The sequence below is a fragment of the Strongylocentrotus purpuratus genome, unplaced genomic scaffold (genome assembly GCF_000002235.5).
Source record: "Strongylocentrotus purpuratus isolate Spur 01 unplaced genomic scaffold, Spur_5.0 spur5_contig_843, whole genome shotgun sequence".
Lineage (NCBI taxonomy): Eukaryota > Metazoa > Echinodermata > Echinoidea > Camarodonta > Strongylocentrotidae > Strongylocentrotus > Strongylocentrotus purpuratus.
The window spans coordinates 640,401-664,423 of NW_022145550.1; the positions used below are offsets into that span (position 1 = coordinate 640,401).

The following is a 24,023-nucleotide window of genomic DNA, read 5'->3' on the forward strand; positions in this document are numbered from 1 at the left end:
TTTCGGGATGCATTATTATCATCATTTTTGTAGTCCGATGTTGTCAAGATTGCCCGTATTTTTTTTCTTTCAGTTACTGATATTACTGATATAATAGTGAGGTTTTATGTTTATTTCATTTAATTTGCAAACTGCTGACTTAAACTTAAAGTGATATGACAAGAGGCCACTGCCCTCACATAGTATAATGAATAGAACACGGGTCTATTCAATTCAGTATATGCTACGAATTCTATAACAGGGCACCAATGAATAGGGAAGCTTGGCTATTCGATTCTGTTTTCAATAGCTTGCACCTGCAATTTTTGAATAGTTACGTAACAAACTACTCAGCTCTTTCTGACATGGCATCAATAATATTAGTGAATTGAAAACAAACCTGACCCTCCCTTCATTGAGTGACTTTTGTTTGGTCAAATGCGAGGATTACCAAAGAGGAGGTAATAATAGCATTCCTGACATTGCAACAATGACCGCGTTATTTTGATGCATTGTCCCTAAACCTACCGAAGAGGCTCTTTGTCCTTGTCTGGGAGGACAAGCACTTTAGACTGGGGCTGTAGTCTGATTTCAAGAAAGGAAAACAATTTCGGGACAGTTCAAAATAATGCTTGGAAATGGAAATTCAAATGATACCGTTTTAAAAACCAGAAAGATATGGTTTGAGGACAAGAAGCAGGATGTAATTCATTGCTCGGCAATCTTGACTGTATTTAAAACAGAGCATCCAATATACCTGATATTTAATAGTACTGTACAATGTCAATTAAATAAAATAACTAAATAAACAAACAAATAATGGACCTCTTTAGCCAAGACTGTGGATTTTTATTGTTGAGCACTAAATGATTCTGCTCGGTCATACAGGCTAGGTGGGGGAATGCTTTCAATAGACTTAAATTTGAAAGGCCCTTTGTATCACTTCGTGCAAAATGACATAGGGCACTTCTAATAAATTTATACGAGAAGTAAAACCCTGTTCATCATTGTTTTCGTGTTGCAAAGTTGTTTACAGACTGAAAAAGGGATAGTACGGGACTGTAGAGAGTGAATAAAACTAGGAAATTATAATTGCAAATGTAAAACAACGTTGTAAACCTAGCAATAAGAGGCTCTTGAATGCAGTTTTTAAATGGACATGGCTTTGGGGCTACCCGCTACCGCCGCCAGGCTACGCTGTCGATTGCCAGCTAGCTGTCGATTGCCAGCTAGCTGTCGATTGCCAGCTAGCTGTCGATTGCCAGCTAGCTGTCGATTGCCAGCTAGCTGTCGATTGCCAGCTAGCTGTCGATTGCCAGCTAGCTGTCGATTGCCAGCTAGCTGTCGATTGCCAGCTAGCAGCTAGCTGTCTAGATGGGACCCCCCTGGCGATTAATGTGGGGGGGGGGGGGGGGGTGATTTTTCAAATTTTCGAGGGCCAAACAAAAAAATAGTGCTCTCTACCCCCCCCCCCCCCCCCCCCCCCCTCCCCTTTCCCCCTCTACCACTGAGTGAAATATCGGCCGGCACGATTTTTTTTTATTTCAGCACATTAAATTTCAAATTGATTTCAAGTTTGGGCCCCCCTAAGAAATCCTGAATCCGCGCCGATACCCACCCCCCCCCCAAATAAAAATCCCAAGGCTCCCCTGTAGTTTTTTTCTACATTGCTCCCCCCCCCCCCCGCAAAAGGTCCCTATTTTCTCATTGTTTTACATCAACAACAACAACAACAATAATATTTATTATAAAACTCCAAAATTGGTTTGTTTTTATAAATAATAATATCTGCCCGGCAAAATATTTGAAGTAAGTATGTAGATTAAGATCATCAGACTTTATTACACTGATGAGGTGTATTGGGTTCTCTTCACTTGTCTCTTTCTGGCTCTCTTTCTCTTTCTCTCTCTCTCTCTCTCTCATTGGGACTGAAAAAGTATTGAATGTAATAATGTTTGATAAATAGATAAAACAGGATTCCTGTCCTTCTTGTACTTCGTAAATATAATACTTTACCTTGCTTACAAGTTAATTGCAAGCTCATTGTATAGATCAATTAAGAGAATAGCAATAAATATGGACTTTGAGTGAGATCAAAATGGGTTTGACATCAGTTTTTCTTTTTCAAAGATTAAAAAAAAAGCAACAGCTGGGTGTCGAACCCGATACCTTCCAGTTACCAGGCGATTGCCTACCCACTAGACTAAAGTGTCACATTGCTAATCTCCATGTTTTTTTTCTTCATACTTATACTTATTGTTGTAGATGTAGCAAAAGAAAAAAACGCAACAGCTGGGGGTCGAACCCGATACCTTCCAGTTACCAGGCGATTGCCTACCCACTAGACTAAAGTGTCACATTGCTAATCTCCATGTTTTTTTTTCATACTTATACTTATTGTTGTAGATGTAGCAAAAGAAAAAAACGCAACAGCTGGGGGTCGAACCCGATACCTTCCAGTTACCAGGCGATTGCCTACCCACTAGACTAAAGTGTCACATTGCTAATCTCCATGTTTTTTTTTCATACTTATACTTATTGTTGTAGATGTAGCAAAGAAAAAACGCAACAGCTGGGGTCGAACCCGATACCTTCCAGTTATCAGACGATTGCCTACCCACTAGACTAAGTGTCACATTGCTAATCTTCATGTATTCTTCATACTTACACTAATTGTTGTAGATGTAGCAAAAGATGTTTTCTGACTAATTCAGAGAGTCGCTTGTTAAAGAAAGAGTATTACATGCTATTTTTTCTTTGTTGAGGGGGGGGGGTGTCCCCTTTAAAAAAGAGATGACAAGTCAATATTATGGAGTGAAGAAAAAAAAATAACATGGGTTTATATAAAGGAGAAACTGAGACTCGAACCGAGTACATTGCATTGTGAAGTGATCACTTTTATCCACAAGACCATTTTGCCTCACCGTGATAACTGGTTCGCTTTTTGTTGTTAACACTTTCTGCATGCTAATGACTTTACAAAATGTGCCGATTTACTGATTTGACGCTTTCGGGATGCATTATTATCATCATTTTTGTAGTCCGATGTTGTCAAGATTGCCCGTATTTTTTTTCTTTCAGTTACTGATATTACTGATATAATAGTGAGGTTTTATGTTTATTTCATTTAATTTGCAAACTGCTGACTTAAACTTAAAGTGATATGACAAGAGGCCACTGCCCTCACATAGTATAATGAATAGAACACGGGTCTATTCAATTCAGTATATGCTACGAATTCTATAACAGGGCACCAATGAATAGGGAAGCTTGGCTATTCGATTCTGTTTTCAATAGCTTGCACCTGCAATTTTTGAATAGTTACGTAACAAACTACTCAGCTCTTTCTGACATGGCATCAATAATATTAGTGAATTGAAAACAAACCTGACCCTCCCTTCATTGAGTGACTTTTGTTTGGTCAAATGCGAGGATTACCAAAGAGGAGGTAATAATAGCATTCCTGACATTGCAACAATGACCGCGTTATTTTGATGCATTGTCCCTAAACCTACCGAAGAGGCTCTTTGTCCTTGTCTGGGAGGACAAGCACTTTAGACTGGGGCTGTAGTCTGATTTCAAGAAAGGAAAACAATTTCGGGACAGTTCAAAATAATGCTTGGAAATGGAAATTCAAATGATACCGTTTTAAAAACCAGAAAGATATGGTTTGAGGACAAGAAGCAGGATGTAATTCATTGCTCGGCAATCTTGACTGTATTTAAAACAGAGCATCCAATATACCTGATATTTAATAGTACTGTACAATGTCAATTAAATAAAATAACTAAATAAACAAACAAATAATGGACCTCTTTAGCCAAGACTGTGGATTTTTATTGTTGAGCACTAAATGATTCTGCTCGGTCATACAGGCTAGGTGGGGGAATGCTTTCAATAGACTTAAATTTGAAAGGCCCTTTGTATCACTTCGTGCAAAATGACATAGGGCACTTCTAATAAATTTATACGAGAAGTAAAACCCTGTTCATCATTGTTTTCGTGTTGCAAAGTTGTTTACAGACTGAAAAAGGGATAGTACGGGACTGTAGAGAGTGAATAAAACTAGGAAATTATAATTGCAAATGTAAAACAACGTTGTAAACCTAGCAATAAGAGGCTCTTGAATGCAGTTTTTAAATGGACATGGCTTTGGGGCTACCCGCTACCGCCGCCAGGCTACGCTGTCGATTGCCAGCTAGCTGTCGATTGCCAGCTAGCTGTCGATTGCCAGCTAGCTGTCGATTGCCAGCTAGCTGTCGATTGCCAGCTAGCTGTCGATTGCCAGCTAGCTGTCGATTGCCAGCTAGCTGTCGATTGCCAGCTAGCTGTCGATTGCCAGCTAGCTGTCGATTGCCAGCTAGCTGTCGATTGCCAGCTAGCTGTCGATTGCCAGCTAGCTGTCGATTGCCAGCTAGCTGTCGATTGCCAGCTAGCTGTCGATTGCCAGCTAGCTGTCGATTGCCAGCTAGCTGTCGATTGCCAGCTAGCTGTCGATATGGGACCCCCCTGGCGATTAATGTGGGGGGGGGGGTGATTTTTCGAGGCCAAACAAAAAATAGTGCTCTTTAACCCCCCCCCCCCCAAATAAAAATCCCAAGGCTCCCCTGTAGTTTTTTTCTACATTGCTCCCCCCCCCCCCGCAAAAGGTCCCTATTTTCTCATTGTTTTACATCAACAACAACAACAACAATAATATTTATTATAAAACTCCAAAATTGGTTTGTTTTTATAAATAATAATATCTGCCCGGCAAAATATTTGAAGTAAGTATGTAGATTAAGATCATCAGACTTTATTACACTGATGAGGTGTATTGGGTTCTCTTCACTTGTCTCTTTCTGGCTCTCTTTCTCTTTCTCTCTCTCTCTCTCTCTCATTGGGACTGAAAAAGTATTGAATGTAATAATGTTTGATAAATAGATAAAACAGGATTCCTGTCCTTCTTGTACTTCGTAAATATAATACTTTACCTTGCTTACAAGTTAATTGCAAGCTCATTGTATAGATCAATTAAGAGAATAGCAATAAATATGGACTTTGAGTGAGATCAAAATGGGTTTGACATCAGTTTTTCTTTTTCAAAGATTAAAAAAAAAGCAACAGCTGGGTGTCGAACCCGATACCTTCCAGTTACCAGGCGATTGCCTACCCACTAGACTAAAGTGTCACATTGCTAATCTCCATGTTTTTTTTCTTCATACTTATACTTATTGTTGTAGATGTAGCAAAAGAAAAAAACGCAACAGCTGGGGTCGAACCCGATACCTTCCAGTTACCAGGCGATTGCCTACCCACTAGACTAAAGTGTCACATTGCTAATCTCCATGTTTTTTTTTTCATACTTATACTTATTGTTGTAGATGTAGCAAAAGAAAAAAACGCAACAGCTGGGGGTCGAACCCGATACCTTCCAGTTACCAGGCGATTGCCTACCCACTAGACTAAAGTGTCACATTGCTAATCTCCATGTTTTTTTTTCATACTTATACTTATTGTTGTAGATGTAGCAAAAGAAAAAAACGCAACAGCTGGGGGTCGAACCCGATACCTTCCAGTTATCAGACGATTGCCTACCCACTAGACTAAGTGTCACATTGCTAATCTTCATGTATTCTTCATACTTACACTAATTGTTGTAGATGTAGCAAAAGATGTTTTCTGACTAATTCAGAGAGTCGCTTGTTAAAGAAAGAGTATTACATGCTATTTTTTCTTTGTTGAGGGGGGGGGGTGTCCCCTTTAAAAAAGAGATGACAAGTCAATATTATGGAGTGAAGAAAAAAAAATAACATGGGTTTATATAAAGGAGAAACTGAGACTCGAACCGAGTACATTGCATTGTGAAGTGATCACTTTTATCCACAAGACCATTTTGCCTCACCGTGATAACTGGTTCGCTTTTTGTTGTTAACACTTTCTGCATGCTAATGACTTTACAAAATGTGCCGATTTACTGATTTGACGCTTTCGGGATGCATTATTATCATCATTTTTGTAGTCCGATGTTGTCAAGATTGCCCGTATTTTTTTTCTTTCAGTTACTGATATTACTGATATAATAGTGAGGTTTTATGTTTATTTCATTTAATTTGCAAACTGCTGACTTAAACTTAAAGTGATATGACAAGAGGCCACTGCCCTCACATAGTATAATGAATAGAACACGGGTCTATTCAATTCAGTATATGCTACGAATTCTATAACAGGGCACCAATGAATAGGGAAGCTTGGCTATTCGATTCTGTTTTCAATAGCTTGCACCTGCAATTTTTGAATAGTTACGTAACAAACTACTCAGCTCTTTCTGACATGGCATCAATAATATTAGTGAATTGAAAACAAACCTGACCCTCCCTTCATTGAGTGACTTTTGTTTGGTCAAATGCGAGGATTACCAAAGAGGAGGTAATAATAGCATTCCTGACATTGCAACAATGACCGCGTTATTTTGATGCATTGTCCCTAAACCTACCGAAGAGGCTCTTTGTCCTTGTCTGGGAGGACAAGCACTTTAGACTGGGGCTGTAGTCTGATTTCAAGAAAGGAAAACAATTTCGGGACAGTTCAAAATAATGCTTGGAAATGGAAATTCAAATGATACCGTTTTAAAAACCAGAAAGATATGGTTTGAGGACAAGAAGCAGGATGTAATTCATTGCTCGGCAATCTTGACTGTATTTAAAACAGAGCATCCAATATACCTGATATTTAATAGTACTGTACAATGTCAATTAAATAAAATAACTAAATAAACAAACAAATAATGGACCTCTTTAGCCAAGACTGTGGATTTTTATTGTTGAGCACTAAATGATTCTGCTCGGTCATACAGGCTAGGTGGGGGAATGCTTTCAATAGACTTCAATTTGAAAGGCCCTTTGTATCACTTCGTGCAAAATGACATAGGGCACTTCTAATAAATTTATACGAGAAGTAAAACCCTGTTCATCATTGTTTTCGTGTTGCAAAGTTGTTTACAGACTGAAAAAGGGATAGTACGGGACTGTAGAGAGTGAATAAAACTAGGAAATTATAATTGCAAATGTAAAACAACGTTGTAAACCTAGCAATAAGAGGCTTTTGAATGCAGTTTTTAAATGGACATGGCTTTGGGGCTATCCGCTACCGCCGCCAGGCTACGCTGTCGATTGCCAGCTAGCTGTCGATTGCCAGCTAGCTGTCGATTGCCAGCTAGCTGTCGATTGCCAGCTAGCTGTCGATTGCCAGCTAGCTGTCGATTGCCAGCTAGCTGTCGATTGCCAGCTAGCTGTCGATTGCCAGCTAGCTGTCGATTGCCAGCTAGCAGCTAGCTGTCTAGATGGGCCCCCCTGGCGATTAATGTGGGGGGGGGGGGGTGATTTTTCAAATTTTCGAGGGCCAAACAAAAAAATAGTGCTCTCTACCCCCCCCCCCCCCCCCCTCCCCCTTCCCCCTCTACCACTGAGTGAAATATCGGCCGGCACGATTTTTTTTTATTTCAGCACATTAAATTTCAAATTGATTTCAAGTTTGGGCCCCCTAAGAAATCCTGAATCCGCGCCGATACCCACCCCCCCCCCCAAATAAAAATCCCAAGGCTCCCCTGTAGTTTTTTTCTACATTGCTCCCCCCCCCCCCGCAAAAGGTCCCTATTTTCTCATTGTTTTACATCAACAACAACAACAACAATAATATTTATTATAAAACTCCAAAATTGGTTTGTTTTTATAAATAATAATATCTGCCCGGCAAAATATTTGAAGTAAGTATGTAGATTAAGATCATCAGACTTTATTACACTGATGAGGTGTATTGGGTTCTCTTCACTTGTCTCTTTCTGGCTCTCTTTCTCTTTCTCTCTCTCTCTCTCTCTTGGGACTGAAAAAGTATTGAATGTAATAATGTTTGATAAATAGATAAAACAGGATTCCTGTCCTTCTTGTACTTCGTAAATATAATACTTTACCTTGCTTACAAGTTAATTGCAAGCTCATTGTATAGATCAATTAAGAGAATAGCAATAAATATGGACTTTGAGTGAGATCAAAATGGGTTTGACATCAGTTTTTCTTTTTCAAAGATTAAAAAAAAAGCAACAGCTGGGTGTCGAACCCGATACCTTCCAGTTACCAGGCGATTGCCTACCCACTAGACTAAAGTGTCACATTGCTAATCTCCATGTTTTTTTTTTCATACTTATACTTATTGTTGTAGATGTAGCAAAAGAAAAAACGCAACAGCTGGGGGTCGAACCCGATACCTTCCAGTTACCAGGCGATTGCCTACCCACTAGACTAAAGTGTCACATTGCTAATCTCCATGTTTTTTTTTTCATACTTATACTTATTGTTGTAGATGTAGCAAAAGAAAAAAACGCAACAGCTGGGGGTCGAACCCGATACCTTCCAGTTACCAGGCGATTGCCTACCCACTAGACTAAAGTGTCACATTGCTAATCTCCATGTTTTTTTTTCATACTTATACTTATTGTTGTAGATGTAGCAAAAGAAAAAAACGCAACAGCTGGGGGTCGAACCCGATACCTTCCAGTTATCAGACGATTGCCTACCCACTAGACTAAGTGTCACATTGCTAATCTTCATGTATTCTTCATACTTACACTAATTGTTGTAGATGTAGCAAAAGATGTTTTCTGACTTATTCAGAGAGTCGCTTGTTAAAGAAAGAGTATTACATGCTATTTTTTCTTTGTTGAGGGGGGGGGGTGTCCCCTTTAAAAAAGAGATGACAAGTCAATATTATGGAGTGAAGAAAAAAAAATAACATGGGTTTATATAAAGGAGAAACTGAGACTCGAACCGAGTACATTGCATTGTGAAGTGATCACTTTTATCCACAAGACCATTTTGCCTCACCGTGATAACTGGTTCGCTTTTTGTTGTTAACACTTTCTGCATGCTAATGACTTTACAAAATGTGCCGATTTACTGATTTGACGCTTTCGGGATGCATTATTATCATCATTTTTGTAGTCCGATGTTGTCAAGATTGCCCGTATTTTTTTCTTTCAGTTACTGATATTACTGATATAATAGTGAGGTTTTATGTTTATTTCATTTAATTTGCAAACTGCTGACTTAAACTTAAAGTGATATGACAAGAGGCCACTGCCCTCACATAGTATAATGAATAGAACACGGGTCTATTCAATTCAGTATATGCTACGAATTCTATAACAGGGCACCAATGAATAGGGAAGCTTGGCTATTCGATTCTGTTTTCAATAGCTTGCACCTGCAATTTTTGAATAGTTACGTAACAAACTACTCAGCTCTTTCTGACATGGCATCAATAATATTAGTGAATTGAAAACAAACCTGACCCTCCCTTCATTGAGTGACTTTTGTTTGGTCAAATGCGAGGATTACCAAAGAGGAGGTAATAATAGCATTCCTGACATTGCAACAATGACCGCGTTATTTTGATGCATTGTCCCTAAACCTACCGAAGAGGCTCTTTGTCCTTGTCTGGGAGGACAAGCACTTTAGACTGGGGCTGTAGTCTGATTTCAAGAAAGGAAAACAATTTCGGGACAGTTCAAAATAATGCTTGGAAATGGAAATTCAAATGATACCGTTTTAAAAACCAGAAAGATATGGTTTGAGGACAAGAAGCAGGATGTAATTCATTGCTCGGCAATCTTGACTGTATTTAAAACAGAGCATCCAATATACCTGATATTTAATAGTACTGTACAATGTCAATTAAATAAAATAACTAAATAAACAAACAAATAATGGACCTCTTTAGCCAAGACTGTGGATTTTTATTGTTGAGCACTAAATGATTCTGCTCGGTCATACAGGCTAGGTGGGGGAATGCTTTCAATAGACTTCAATTTGAAAGGCCCTTTGTATCACTTCGTGCAAAATGACATAGGGCACTTCTAATAAATTTATACGAGAAGTAAAACCCTGTTCATCATTGTTTTCGTGTTGCAAAGTTGTTTACAGACTGAAAAAGGGATAGTACGGGACTGTAGAGAGTGAATAAAACTAGGAAATTATAATTGCAAATGTAAAACAACGTTGTAAACCTAGCAATAAGAGGCTCTTGAATGCAGTTTTTAAATGGACATGGCTTTGGGGCTACCCGCTACCGCCGCCAGGCTACGCGATTGCCAGCTAGCTGTCGATTGCCAGCTAGCTGTCGATTGCCAGCTAGCTGTCTAGATGGGACCCCCTGGCGATTAATGTGGGGGGGGGGGGGGGGGGGGTGATTTTTCAAATTTTCGAGGGCCAAACAAAAAAAATAGTGCTCTCTACCCCCCCCCCCCCCCCCCCCCCCCCCCCCCTTCCCCCTCTACCACTGAGTGAAATATCGGCCGGCACGATTTTTTTTTATTTCAGCACATTAAATTTCAAATTGATTTCAAGTTTGGGCCCCCCTAAGAAATCCTGAATCCGCGCCGATACCCACCCCCCCCCCCAAATAAAAATCCCAAGGCTCCCCTGTAGTTTTTTTCTACATTGCTCCCCCCCCCCCGCAAAAGGTCCCTATTTTCTCATTGTTTTACATCAACAACAACAACAACAATAATATTTATTATAAAACTCCAAAATTGGTTTGTTTTTATAAATAATAATATCTGCCCGGCAAAATATTTGAAGTAAGTATGTAGATTAAGATCATCAGACTTTATTACACTGATGAGGTGTATTGGGTTCTCTTCACTTGTCTCTTTCTGGCTCTCTTTCTCTTTCTCTCTCTCTCTCTCTCATTGGGACTGAAAAAGTATTGAATGTAATAATGTTTGATAAATAGATAAAACAGGATTCCTGTCCTTCTTGTACTTCGTAAATATAATACTTTACCTTGCTTACAAGTTAATTGCAAGCTCATTGTATAGATCAATTAAGAGAATAGCAATAAATATGGACTTTGAGTGAGATCAAAATGGGTTTGACATCAGTTTTTCTTTTTCAAAGATTAAAAAAAAGCAACAGCTGGGTGTCGAACCCGATACCTTCCAGTTACCAGGCGATTGCCTACCCACTAGACTAAAGTGTCACATTGCTAATCTCCATGTTTTTTTTCTTCATACTTATACTTATTGTTGTAGATGTAGCAAAAGAAAAAAACGCAACAGCTGGGGGTCGAACCCGATACCTTCCAGTTACCAGGCGATTGCCTACCCACTAGACTAAAGTGTCACATTGCTAATCTCCATGTTTTTTTTTCATACTTATACTTATTGTTGTAGATGTAGCAAAAGAAAAAAACGCAACAGCTGGGGGTCGAACCCGATACCTTCCAGTTACCAGGCGATTGCCTACCCACTAGACTAAAGTGTCACATTGCTAATCTCCATGTTTTTTTTTTCATACTTATACTTATTGTTGTAGATGTAGCAAAAGAAAAAAACGCAACAGCTGGGGGTCGAACCCGATACCTTCCAGTTATCAGACGATTGCCTACCCACTAGACTAAGTGTCACATTGCTAATCTTCATGTATTCTTCATACTTACACTAATTGTTGTAGATGTAGCAAAAGATGTTTTCTGACTAATTCAGAGAGTCGCTTGTTAAAGAAAGAGTATTACATGCTATTTTTTCTTTGTTGAGGGGGGGGGGGGGTGTCCCCTTTAAAAAAGAGATGACAAGTCAATATTATGGAGTGAAGAAAAAAAAATAACATGGGTTTATATAAAGGAGAAACTGAGACTCGAACCGAGTACATTGCATTGTGAAGTGATCACTTTTATCCACAAGACCATTTTGCCTCACCGTGATAACTGGTTCGCTTTTTGTTGTTAACACTTTCTGCATGCTAATGACTTTACAAAATGTGCCGATTTACTGATTTGACGCTTTCGGGATGCATTATTATCATCATTTTTGTAGTCCGATGTTGTCAAGATTGCCCGTATTTTTTTTCTTTCAGTTACTGATATTACTGATATAATAGTGAGGTTTTATGTTTATTTCATTTAATTTGCAAACTGCTGACTTAAACTTAAAGTGATATGACAAGAGGCCACTGCCCTCACATAGTATAATGAATAGAACACGGGTCTATTCAATTCAGTATATGCTACGAATTCTATAACAGGGCACCAATGAATAGGGAAGCTTGGCTATTCGATTCTGTTTTCAATAGCTTGCACCTGCAATTTTTGAATAGTTACGTAACAAACTACTCAGCTCTTTCTGACATGGCATCAATAATATTAGTGAATTGAAAACAAACCTGACCCTCCCTTTATTGAGTGACTTTTGTTTGGTCAAATGCGAGGATTACCAAAGAGGAGGTAATAATAGCATTCCTGACATTGCAACAATGACCGCGTTATTTTGATGCATTGTCCCTAAACCTACCGAAGAGGCTCTTTGTCCTTGTCTGGGAGGACAAGCACTTTAGACTGGGGCTGTAGTCTGATTTCAAGAAAGGAAAACAATTTCGGGACAGTTCAAAATAATGCTTGGAAATGGAAATTCAAATGATACCGTTTTAAAAACCAGAAAGATATGGTTTGAGGACAAGAAGCAGGATGTAATTCATTGCTCGGCAATCTTGACTGTATTTAAAACAGAGCATCCAATATACCTGATATTTAATAGTACTGTACAATGTCAATTAAATAAAATAACTAAATAAACAAACAAATAATGGACCTCTTTAGCCAAGACTGTGGATTTTTATTGTTGAGCACTAAATGATTCTGCTCGGTCATACAGGCTAGGTGGGGGAATGCTTTCAATAGACTTCAATTTGAAAGGCCCTTTGTATCACTTCGTGCAAAATGACATAGGGCACTTCTAATAAATTTATACGAGAAGTAAAACCCTGTTCATCATTGTTTTCGTGTTGCAAAGTTGTTTACAGACTGAAAAAGGGATAGTACGGGACTGTAGAGAGTGAATAAAACTAGGAAATTATAATTGCAAATGTAAAACAACGTTGTAAACCTAGCAATAAGAGGCTCTTGAATGCAGTTTTTAAATGGACATGGCTTTGGGGCTACCCGCTACCGCCGCCAGGCTACGCTGTCGATTGCCAGCTGGCTGTCGATTGCCAGCTAGCTGTTAATGTTAATGACTTTACAAAATATGCCGATTTACTGATTTCACGCTTTCGGGAGGCATATTTATTATTATTTTTGTAGTCCGATGTTGTCAAGATTGCCCCTAATTTTTTTCTTTCAGTTACTGATATATTAGGGAGGTTTTATGTTATTTTCATTTATTCTGCAAACTACTGACTTTAACTTTAAGTGATATGACAATAGGTTACTGCCCTGACATTGCATAATGAATAGAACACGGGTCTATTCAATTTAGTATACGCTACGAATATATATAAAAGGGCACCAATGAATAAAGGAAGCTTGGCTTTTCAATAGCTTGCACCTGCAATTTTTGAATAGTTACGTAACAAACTACTCAGCTCTTTCAGATATGGCATCAATTAATGAATTGAAGAAAACAAATCCGACCCTCCCTTCATTGAGCGAATACTTTTGGCAAATACGTGGATTACCAAAGAGGTAATAATAGCATTCCTGACATTGCAACAATGACAGCATTATTTTAAAGTATTGTCCCTAAAGGTAGCCTGCTGAATAAGCTATTTATCCTTGTCTGAGAGGACAAGGCCTTTCAATATCCCCATGCATAAGAAAAGAATAGGCTGGGGCTGTAGTCTGATTTCAAGAAAGGAAAACAATTTCGGGACAGTTCAAAATACTGCTGGGAAATGGAAATTCAAATGATACCGTTTTAAAAACCAGTAATTAGATATGATTTTAGAACAAGAATCAGAAGATAATTCATTGCTCGACAGTCTAATTGATTGTATTTAAAACAGAGTATCTAATATACCTGATATATAGTACACTGTCAATTAAAACAAATAACTAAATAAACAAACAAATATAGACCTCTTGACCCAAGACTGGGGGTTTTTATTGTTGAGCACTATTTAATTTTGCTCGGGTATACAGGCGAGGTGGGGGTGAATGCTTTCAAATGTAAAAGGCCCTTTGTCTCACCTCGTGCAAGATTAGGGCGCTTTTATTAAATTTATAGGAGGAGTAAAACACCGTTCATTGCATGCATGCTACAAATAAGTTGTATACAGACTGGAAAAGGATAGTACGGGACAGTAGAGAGTGATTTAAACGAGGAAATTAGGATTGAAAATGTAAAAAAACGTTGTTGACCTGGCAATAAGAGCTAGGCTCTTGAATCTTGTTTTAAAAATGGACATGGCTCTGTGGCTACCGCTACCGACCGCCAGCTACCCCCCCCGGCCCCCCCCCCGGGCCCCCCCCCGGCCCCCCCCGGCCCCCCCCCCCCAAAAAAAAAAAAAAAAAAATAAAAAATAAAAAAAAAAATTAAAAAATTGTATAAATCAATTAAAAGAATAGCAATAAGTATGGACTTTGAGTGAGATAAAAAAAAGGGGTTTAACATAAGTTTTTCTATTACAAAGATTTTTTTTTAAAGCACTTGCTGTGTGTCGAACCCGATACCTTCCAGTTACCAGGCAATTGCCTATCCACTAGACTAAATTAAATGTGTCACACTGCCAATCTCTATGTATTTTTTCATATTGATACTTATTGTTGTAGATGTAGCAAAAGATGTATTCTAACGACTAAGTAATTCAAAAAGTCGCCCTTAAAAAAAAAAAAAGAGTATCACATGTTATTTACTCCTTTGTTTAGAAGGTGGGGGTGACCCCTTTAAAAAAGAGATGGAAAGTCAGTATCATGGGGTGAAGAAAAATAATAATAAAAAAAATAAAGGAGAAGCTGGGAGTCGAACCGGATACATTACATTGTGATGCGATCAGTCTTATCCACAAGACCACTTTGCCTCAGTGCCATTCTCTGGTTCGTTTGTTGTTAACACTTTCTGCATGTTAATGACTTTACAAAATATGCCGATTTACTGATTTCACGCTTTCGGGAGGCATATTTATTATTATTTTTGTAGTCCGATGTTGTCAAGATTGCCCCTAATTTTTTTCTTTCAGTTACTGATATATTAGGGATGTTTTATGTTATTTTTATTTATTCTGCAAACTACTGACTTTAACTTAAAGTGATATGACAATAGGTTACTGCCCTGACATAGCATGATGAATAGAACACGGGTCTATTAATTTAGTATACGCTACGAATTCTATAAAAGGGCACCAATGAATAAAGGAAGCTTGGCTTTTCAATAGCTTGCACCTGCAATTTTTGAATAGTTACGTAACAAACTACTCAGCTCTTTCAGATATGGCATCAATTAATGAATTGAAGAAAACAAATCCGACCCTCCCTTCATTGAGCGAATACTTTTGGCAAATACGTGGATTACCAAAGAGGTAATAATAGCATTCCTGACATTGCAACAATGACAGCATTATTTTAAAGTATTGTCTCTAAAGGTAGCATACTGAATAAGCTATTTATCCTTGTCTGGGAGGACAAGGCCTTTCAATATCCCCATGCATAAGAAAAGAATAGGCTGGGGCTGTAGTCTGATTTCAAGAAAGGAAAACAATTTCGGGACAGTTCAAAATAATGCTTGGAAATGGAAATTCAAATGATACCGTTTTAAAAACCATCAATTATATATGATTTTAGGACAAGAATCAGAAGATTCGTAAATATTCATAATTGAATGACACACGCCCTTAAAACTAAAACAACAACAACAACAACATGATTTTTCCGTAGAGATCAGTGGGTTGTATTTAATACTATAGGAGCAGCAGCAGCTACAGTACCGTACCCTGCCCGGTATCCGCCCGATAGGCAGTTTTTCTTAGATAACTTTTCTGAAAATGAATTATACAGGCGCTAATGTATATCAATTTGTAGCCGAAATTCTAGCGAATCCAACCATGCCATTCTTATGCCTGAAATCGTAAGCAATTGTCCGTAGTGCGCCGTCTGCGTGAGGCATTTTCCTTGCCTATTTCCGCCTAGACCTGCCCTAATTCGTCCCGATGGTGGACGCGCATCAAAAGTATAGAAAAGGGAGACATCTCGGGTAAACGTTAGGCCAAATAAAATTGCTTCCCAGTAGAATTTGATCTACATGATATTTTGATAATTGATATTTCTTTCTTTATTTCTTCTTTTGCCTCTGTAGGCCTACTAATAATGTCTGTTCACTGTTATTCACCACTTTCTGATCTGGGAAAATTCTGTAACTGCCTTTCCGGGAAAATCCTGTGAGTTGTCTTTAATGTTTTAATAATGGTAATCAGACAAATCTGACTAAAGTCACTTAACATATCGCTAATCATTTTTAAATTAACCACTAGGGTGAAAGAATTTAATTTAAAAAAAAACTATAACCACTATCAAAGTGAACATATTGTAAAAGAAAGTAATGGTGCTTCATTTTTATTTATTTTTAAATGCAAACTATTCTCGACATCTCTCAAATCTTGATTCAAAAATAAATTAACGTATATTTTTAGGCATAATAATTGGTTGGAAAAAGCATCTAGCAATATTGTCATTAGAATTATCATCATCGCCGACATCGTCTAAATCATCATCATTACAATTTTAGGGTATATAGGTCTATAACGCAAATGTGGTTTCCTTTTTGATTATTTGTTTAAGACTTCAAGTTGTTGTGTTTTTTGTTTTCCACTTGTTCTAAATTATGCAGTATTATATTTTGATAATGCATTCAATAATAATTATAGCCAACTTGAAAGACAAAACTTTCCGAAATGATCTTAAAAACGAAGTTGTCGATTCACTTCCATAGAAAGTCAGTGTTTTTTTTTTGCAAAATAATGTAGTATAATAATTAATGCAAAAGGAGTGGTGGTAGGGGGGGGGGGGTCACCAGTCACGTTTTTGCCACTTCAACATCCAAAGAGGGTTGAAAGCTATTGTATAAGTATTTTGTTGACATTACCGAGAACAACTCAAATCATGTCCTGCAATGTATTGCCCTTCTCTAAATTTGGCACTATACCCCCTCCCCCACATCTTCTACATAATTCATCTATTTATTTATTCATTCAATATTCATTCATTTTATTGCCGAGAGATATTAATGTGATGGATAGAGATAAAAAAATGTTCACCTTTTATTCGCCATAAAACTTTAGCAAACTAACAACGTATATAAGAATTACCCTAGCCATTTGAAAGGCTGACAGGCGTATAGGCCCTTGTGAAATGTATCATTTATAGTTTTATACTACTCTTTCGATAGCCATTCATAATTATTTCACATAAAACAACATTTATTTTATTCACAGTCAGCTGACGGAAATTTGATAGCAGCGAAAATGTCATGGTCCGTGTTGGCAAAAATATATAACACACAAACATTTGAAAAAAGATATTATAGCCTAATGTATAGAAGCACTAAGAAAAAGGATGTAAAAGTGAAGAGGGAGACTAAAAGAAAAATCGGGGAAAGGAGGGGTGTAATCGAAGAAAATTGAGGGAATAAATTAAACTAAATTAATTAAAACAAAAACTAATACATCAATCCTCTGCCTGCATCCTGTATCGTATCAGAAACAAGCACTCTTTTCGCTACAAAGCCACGACGCTGGATTGAAAGGCGACACAAGCTTCAGCGACATAGAACATAAATACAAACTTTTTGCAAATCTACCAAACCTGGCAACTTTTTTAAAAGCCGGACTTAGTTGTTATCGGGATCACTTTTGGAGAACCGAACTTCAAGCATTTTTTGCAACATTAATCAATCATATATAATTTTGTCACAAAATTTAACTGCATGATTATCACATTACCACATCGTTACCAGAAATTGTCGGTTGCTCGATCGAACGAACGGCCAAACATCATTGCAGCATTCTTCGGGGGGGGGGGGGGTTCAATCTCAGCCTCCCACCTTATTCGCCTACCATTACCCCCCGGAAAACTACCCCCAAAGATAATTACCCCTAAGGACAATTACCGTGCCTCGACGAGCTACCCCCGGAAAAGAGTCCCCCCCCCCCACCCCCTGAAACTTAACCCCTATATAGGACAATGCCCCCCTGGGACAACCAAGGACAACCGCCCCGAGGACTACCCCCTGTTCAGTATGAACAGGGGGAAGTCAACCTCGATAATCAGTTGGGTAATTTTTAGGGGGAGATCATTAATTTCAGGGGGTGGTAATTGTCCACGGGGGGGGGGGGGGTAATAATTGTCCTAGAGGGTAATTTTTCGGGGGGAGTAACTTCCTCGGGGTGGTTGTCCTCGGGGGGGGGGGGGGGGGGGGGGTAATCGTCCTTGGGGTAATTATTGTACCGCTAATTGGCCGGGGGTGACATGCCCAAGGGGTAATTGACCTAGAACCTTCAAAGGGCAATAAATAAACAGCTACTCAATTTACACTGAATCTTATTTTCTGGTTGTAAACTCAACGAAAAATGAATGGCCACCTCTAAATGATTATTTTGTAGACCATGCAAGTGAGCCTGCAAAATGTTAAGTTTAGTAGCACGGTTATGATTGCTCATCAAAAAGTGAAACAACATTCCGTCTGGCAGATTTTGACAACTGCATGGCTGTAATACCAGTAAAGAGTTTTATGCCTGGTGACCATGTTATCTTATTTATGATCTTTCTTTTATTTGCAAAATGTAGGTCAACATATACGGGGGGGGGGGGTGAATTCCCAATTTACAAACTGTTTTAGAGTCGAATGTAGTTTTATAGTATTTGTGTATTCTTCACCTTCTTCATACTCTCGAGTTGCGATTTTATGGAGTAAACCGAGTGTTTTATCATGGAAAAAAGACAATGAAGTGTGCACTTTCAAAAAACCAACCGCAGACCTAAAAACACACAAATAGACTAAAAAACCACGGGCAGATAACCTTTTCTCTGTTAGAGCATAAACAACGCACGGTACATACACTGAACTAGCGCGTGTGTTTGAGTGGGCGGAAATAGGGCAGGGGCATCACAGGGCGACATGGCCGAGTTCAAGCCTTGATAACTTTTTTATAAATAATAATTTTCGCAAGAAATTTGCTCAGGTAAAACATCAGGAATTTAAACTTCCATATCTCTTTAAACAAAAGTAAAATTTCCACCATATTTTTTTTCTGATCGTTTTGAATAGGAACTTGATGTTTTTTTAAAAAGGTTGATTCACACCTAAATAAGCGCATAGCTGACTGCTGCACAGTGACGTCATTCGCGTATCTCCGTTAAATGGGCGATCGACAGTGTACCATATTTCGTGCACATGTTCCTTACAACGTGTATGCTGCTATAGGCAAGTTAGTCGCACGCCTTCATTGCGCACCGTAGAAACTCGGGCGATGGAAGACGGCCGTTGTGTCTAATAAGCCACTGGTAACAGGGGGCGGTAACTGGGCAGGGTACGGTATATAGTGTGACGGTCAGCGTAAAATCTAACTTGTTCATTTTTATGAAACTGACTTGAAACACCAAAATATATATGTGGGACTGATTTTTCGATCTTTTCATATATTTTTGTCTATTTCACTTGTTAAATTGCTGAGTTATACTGTCAGGCTGACTTACCATTATTCTAAATGTCTGTACTCTCGGAATAAGGCTCTTACTTTATTTTGATCAATATATTTCTCTTTGTATAAAGGTTACAAATTATTTGATGTAATCGCACTTACTTTGAAATAGTTATTGCGAAGATTTATGAATATTCATGTGCGTACATATTCGCGTGGTTAAAGCATACGCGCATAGCGCATGGTAGTGCGCTGATATGTGATAGCCGAGTTTGATCGATGTGGCTAGGCTGTACACTTTGGCATTAGATGCGCTGTGAAACTGACCTGTCTGTGAACCTTGTTGAACCGAGATTTACGGTAATTATTCCTTTCGTTTCCGCCCATTGCTATTCATATGCAGATTAGCTGATTTGCATTGCACCAACAACAAATGTTGATCAATCTATTGGACTTTGTACCAAAATTGATGTTTTAATGTTTATTTTAGAGTTAAATGTGTATTTTCATGGTTTTTAAGGCCGAATCGAATACAGGCCAGAAGCAGATTGGCCAAAATCTAGCCAAAATGGGATGGCCCAAAACTAGCCAAAATGGGATGGCCCAAAACTAGCCAAATTGGTATTGTGCATATGATTAGTATGACTGCTGTGTATATGGATGCTTGTTATATTGGTATTCATTTATCAGATAATAGTTATCAATATGTATGCTTGGAACTGAAACAGAATACACAAAATGGACATGAATTCTTGGATTTTATATTACTGTGCCAGTAATTATTTATTGAATAATGCAACACTTAATAAAATGTCTTTACAATTATATTGCATTACAGAGATGTCAGTTCAGATATCACAGTCACTGTTAAGAAATGAGCATTGGAAGTGGTGAACATATTCCCTTTATTTATTACTTTTGGTTGAGAGATTTTACTCTTTGTAGCTAATAAATCATTAGCTACGCTGAAATTAGGTGTACTTCAGGTCGCTGGATAGTTTGACTAACTGATCCTTTGCGGGTATACCTAAAGGTCTAACCAATTCCAATCTGGTTTCTGTGACAAGTAGTTCTAAGAATGTTTATACATGTACAAACTTTTATCTATTTGTGAGATATTGAATATTAGTGCTACTGCTTATTATTCAATGGAGGACTGATTATTTAATTGGTCATTGGAACATTTTCTCTTTTATTATCGATTTTTACTCTAGACTATAGACCATATCTGCTGTGTGACCTAATACATTACTAGTAATATGAATTTCTGGAGGACGAGGCTGAGGGCCTCAGTAACTTAGTCTGTCACCTGTACCTAGTAGTTTAAGAATATATCTATCTACATGTAAAGCAGTTGTAACTTATATATATTGAACATTTGTATATTTAATAATTGTATTCTATATAGTTGTACTTTAAATATATTCGTCATATTTATGAACAAAGTAAATACGATCTGATGCTATTACTTGCATAAGATTTAGTCACTTGTAAATAGATTCACAATTCAACAATTAATGATGTACAAATTAATATAAGTAGCTTATGTATTTATGGAGCTGTAACTTACATGTATATTTTATCTTAGTAACACTTATTGATAATGATCCCTTAATAAGCACTGAATTACAGAGAGCAAGGAACGAATCCCTAGACAAACCGGTTGTCTTAAGATTGAAGAACGTTTAGAACTGATTAGTAATTCTGGAAGTTAGCAATAGGATAGGAATTGGAAATTTGAGGCTATAACCTATTGTAAAGACCTAAGGATTAAAGATCGCATGGTTATGCCGACAGAGTGAGCTGCCATGACGAGATTAGGGGTGGATAGACCAGTAAGTAAAATACCCGTTGAGCGGTGAATCCGAATACCATAAGTTGATTATGCCTAGGCAATAAGAAGGAAGGCAGTTAAGTATTTGTACTTGAACTTGGAATGAAGTAATTATTAGATGGCTGCTGGTCAGCCTAGATTGACCGTAAGATGAAGTGGCTATGTTGTGCCCGGAATAGAATTACTTTCTCATGTTTTTAGTAGGAAAGAAAAGGTACACTTTGGAGTGGAATTCAGTTGCTAATGATCTATTATTGTAACATCTTAAACCTGTCCTTATAGAACTTTTTAACATAATACTGCATCTACTATTATAGTCTATACAATTAAGTTAGTATCACTTAGGTAAATGATTGGTTGTCTGACAAAAGTGACAACACCTCTGTATATAATGTACATTTGAACTCTTATACTTAGTAATTGCATTGCATACATTTTCGAGTTGAATTACGTCAACGTTGAATTAGGCATGAAAGCCTCACTGTTAATTGAAATCCATTAATAAAGTGTTACTTGTTATTTGTTCACCTGAACAATTAGGCTGACAGATTCATTCTTACAAGTTACAGTAATACATGTCTGGTTACACATTAGTTACAGTAGTTAGTTAAGTGTGAATGGTGATTGGTACTTTTACATCTTCTTTAGATAGCGCGATTGAGAACTTGAAGAACGAAATCATTGTCTGGTTCTATTCAGACACTTATCCATGTCATTGTGCCTTTAGATTGCTCGCTACCTTATGGGAGGATTGGGATAGAGGACGTGAGAGAAAGTGCCCCAAGATACGAGTGCGAATAATGTGTGTGTTTTAACTGCGTGTACAGGACACCCAGTGTGCCCTGTCACATGTTTGCAGTGTGTTGTGCAGAACGTTAGAGAATCTGAGCTGTACAAGTCTGATACAAATATTAGGATTAAATCATGCTTACAGAGTACTGACAGAATTATTCAGATCTTATGATGATGCTTTAACTCACCTAAATGAAGAAATACAAGCTACTTGAAGTGTGGAACAGTGTGGAGATGAGCCAGGCTGCTCGTGGCACGAGTTGAATCTAGCGCGAATGTTTACGAGAGCCCAGGGTTCAGGTCAAAGGTTGACCATTAGTGCGTTGTGTTGAATTCAAGAGGTGCGAAATGAGCCAATGAGAAGGCTGTGATTTGTGAAAAATTAAGTCATTTAAATATCGTTTATTGTGTGATCCAACAGGTCTGGTATTAATCTCTTTACAACATCAAGTTGTAAAGAGAAGAGAATCTAGCGCTCTTACTAAAGACTAGATGGTGGCAGCTTACTGTGTTGTGAAGGTTGACTTGATTTTGGTGGCAAGCGATGCAAGCACCCCCCCCCCCCCCTTTCTCTCTCACTGGGGAATTACAACACCACCACCCCTCTTCCTCTTTACCCCCTTCTTCCTCCCATACCCCCCTTCTTCCTTCCTCTATTGTATTATCTATTAACCACCCCCCCCCCTATTCCGTCACATTTGGTGGCAGCGGTGGGATGATTTCGTTCGAACAAAATGGCGCATTTTCTTAAGAAATTTTGTACTTGCAAATAATTGGAGATGAGTATTCCTCCAGTGAATTTTTGAGGTGAATTGGCAAGTAAAAGTACCAGCAAGTTGTTTACGATGTTTTAGACATGACAGATAAACTTTAGCATTAAGTAGCTAATGTGAACCAGACTAAGTACGTTACTAACTTACAAGTAGGGTTACTGTATATTAAGTATGGTTATGCTATGGCTTGATGTTGATGGCGACAAATCCACTGAGGGTTATTGATGCCGGACACTCGTGAGCAAGGCTCTGGTTGAAGAGAAGGGCTGATCACTGACTAACTTTTGCTTGAATCTATTCCATGAGCTGACTTTTACTGTGTGCAGTGCACGGCATACATGTAATTATGTAGATTGTGCTTAAGTGGTTATGAGTTAGCAGAATTGGTATTGAGGTCTGAATCGAGTGGGTCAAGACTAAAGCTTAAGCAAGAGACAGCAAGGATCTGTTGAGCCGATAGTTTAGTTTGTATTCGAGTAAGGCAGTCAAAGGAGTACTGCCGTTACTGTGAAATAAAGGACTCGAGTTCAGAATCAATAGTCATCCAGAAGTGCATACCAAGCTATATTAAGCAAGGCTTAGTTAAGAGTAATAGTGTACCTATAGTTACTTAGTTAAGATTTAGTTAGTGTACTCTACATAACATGCACAATGAATATTCAATGTGAATAAATATTAAGAAGGAGCTCTACTCCTTTTACATTGTAAAGGTACAAGGTGACAGATATTTTTGTTTGGTTACTCAAAATTAATCAAATAGGGATTTACGAGATTGAGATGGATGCTCCTGTTAGTGAGCAACCTGGAGAAATGGCAGCCGGTGACTCTGGCAATGATGAGAAAGAAGTCCAAAGACGCTGGGCAATAGACGAGCGAGATCCGGAAATCGCTGTTGAGATGTCAGGCTTTGGAGATGCTATACCTGGAGAGAGGCGCCAGGTGTTAACACCTACTGACTTCCAGAATCATCCGCTTTATGTTGCGAGTAACCAATCCACCGACTCTAGGAGACGAAGAGGTTCAAACTCTGGAATGAGAGATGTTCTTCCAGACAAGTTTGCAGGCAGAATTCCATGGACAGATTATCGCCGACATTTTGATGTCTGCATGAGGCTAAATAGATGGAATGATGTGGAGGCTGGACAATTTCTAGCCACAAGACTTCAAGGAGCAGCACTGAAAGTGTTGAACAATATTCCCATTGGTCGT

At 38.3% G+C, this 24,023-nt stretch overlaps 1 long non-coding RNA gene across 1 annotated transcript; it reads left to right on the forward strand.

Moving 5' to 3' along the window:
* The first annotated feature begins 19,332 nt into the window (after positions 1-19,332).
* On the forward strand, positions 19,333-21,020 carry LOC115925945. The gene is made up of 2 exons (XR_004064879.1): positions 19,333-19,775; positions 20,630-21,020. It is a non-coding gene; the product is annotated as an uncharacterized LOC115925945 (long non-coding RNA).
* Positions 21,021-24,023: the final 3,003 nt, after the last annotated feature.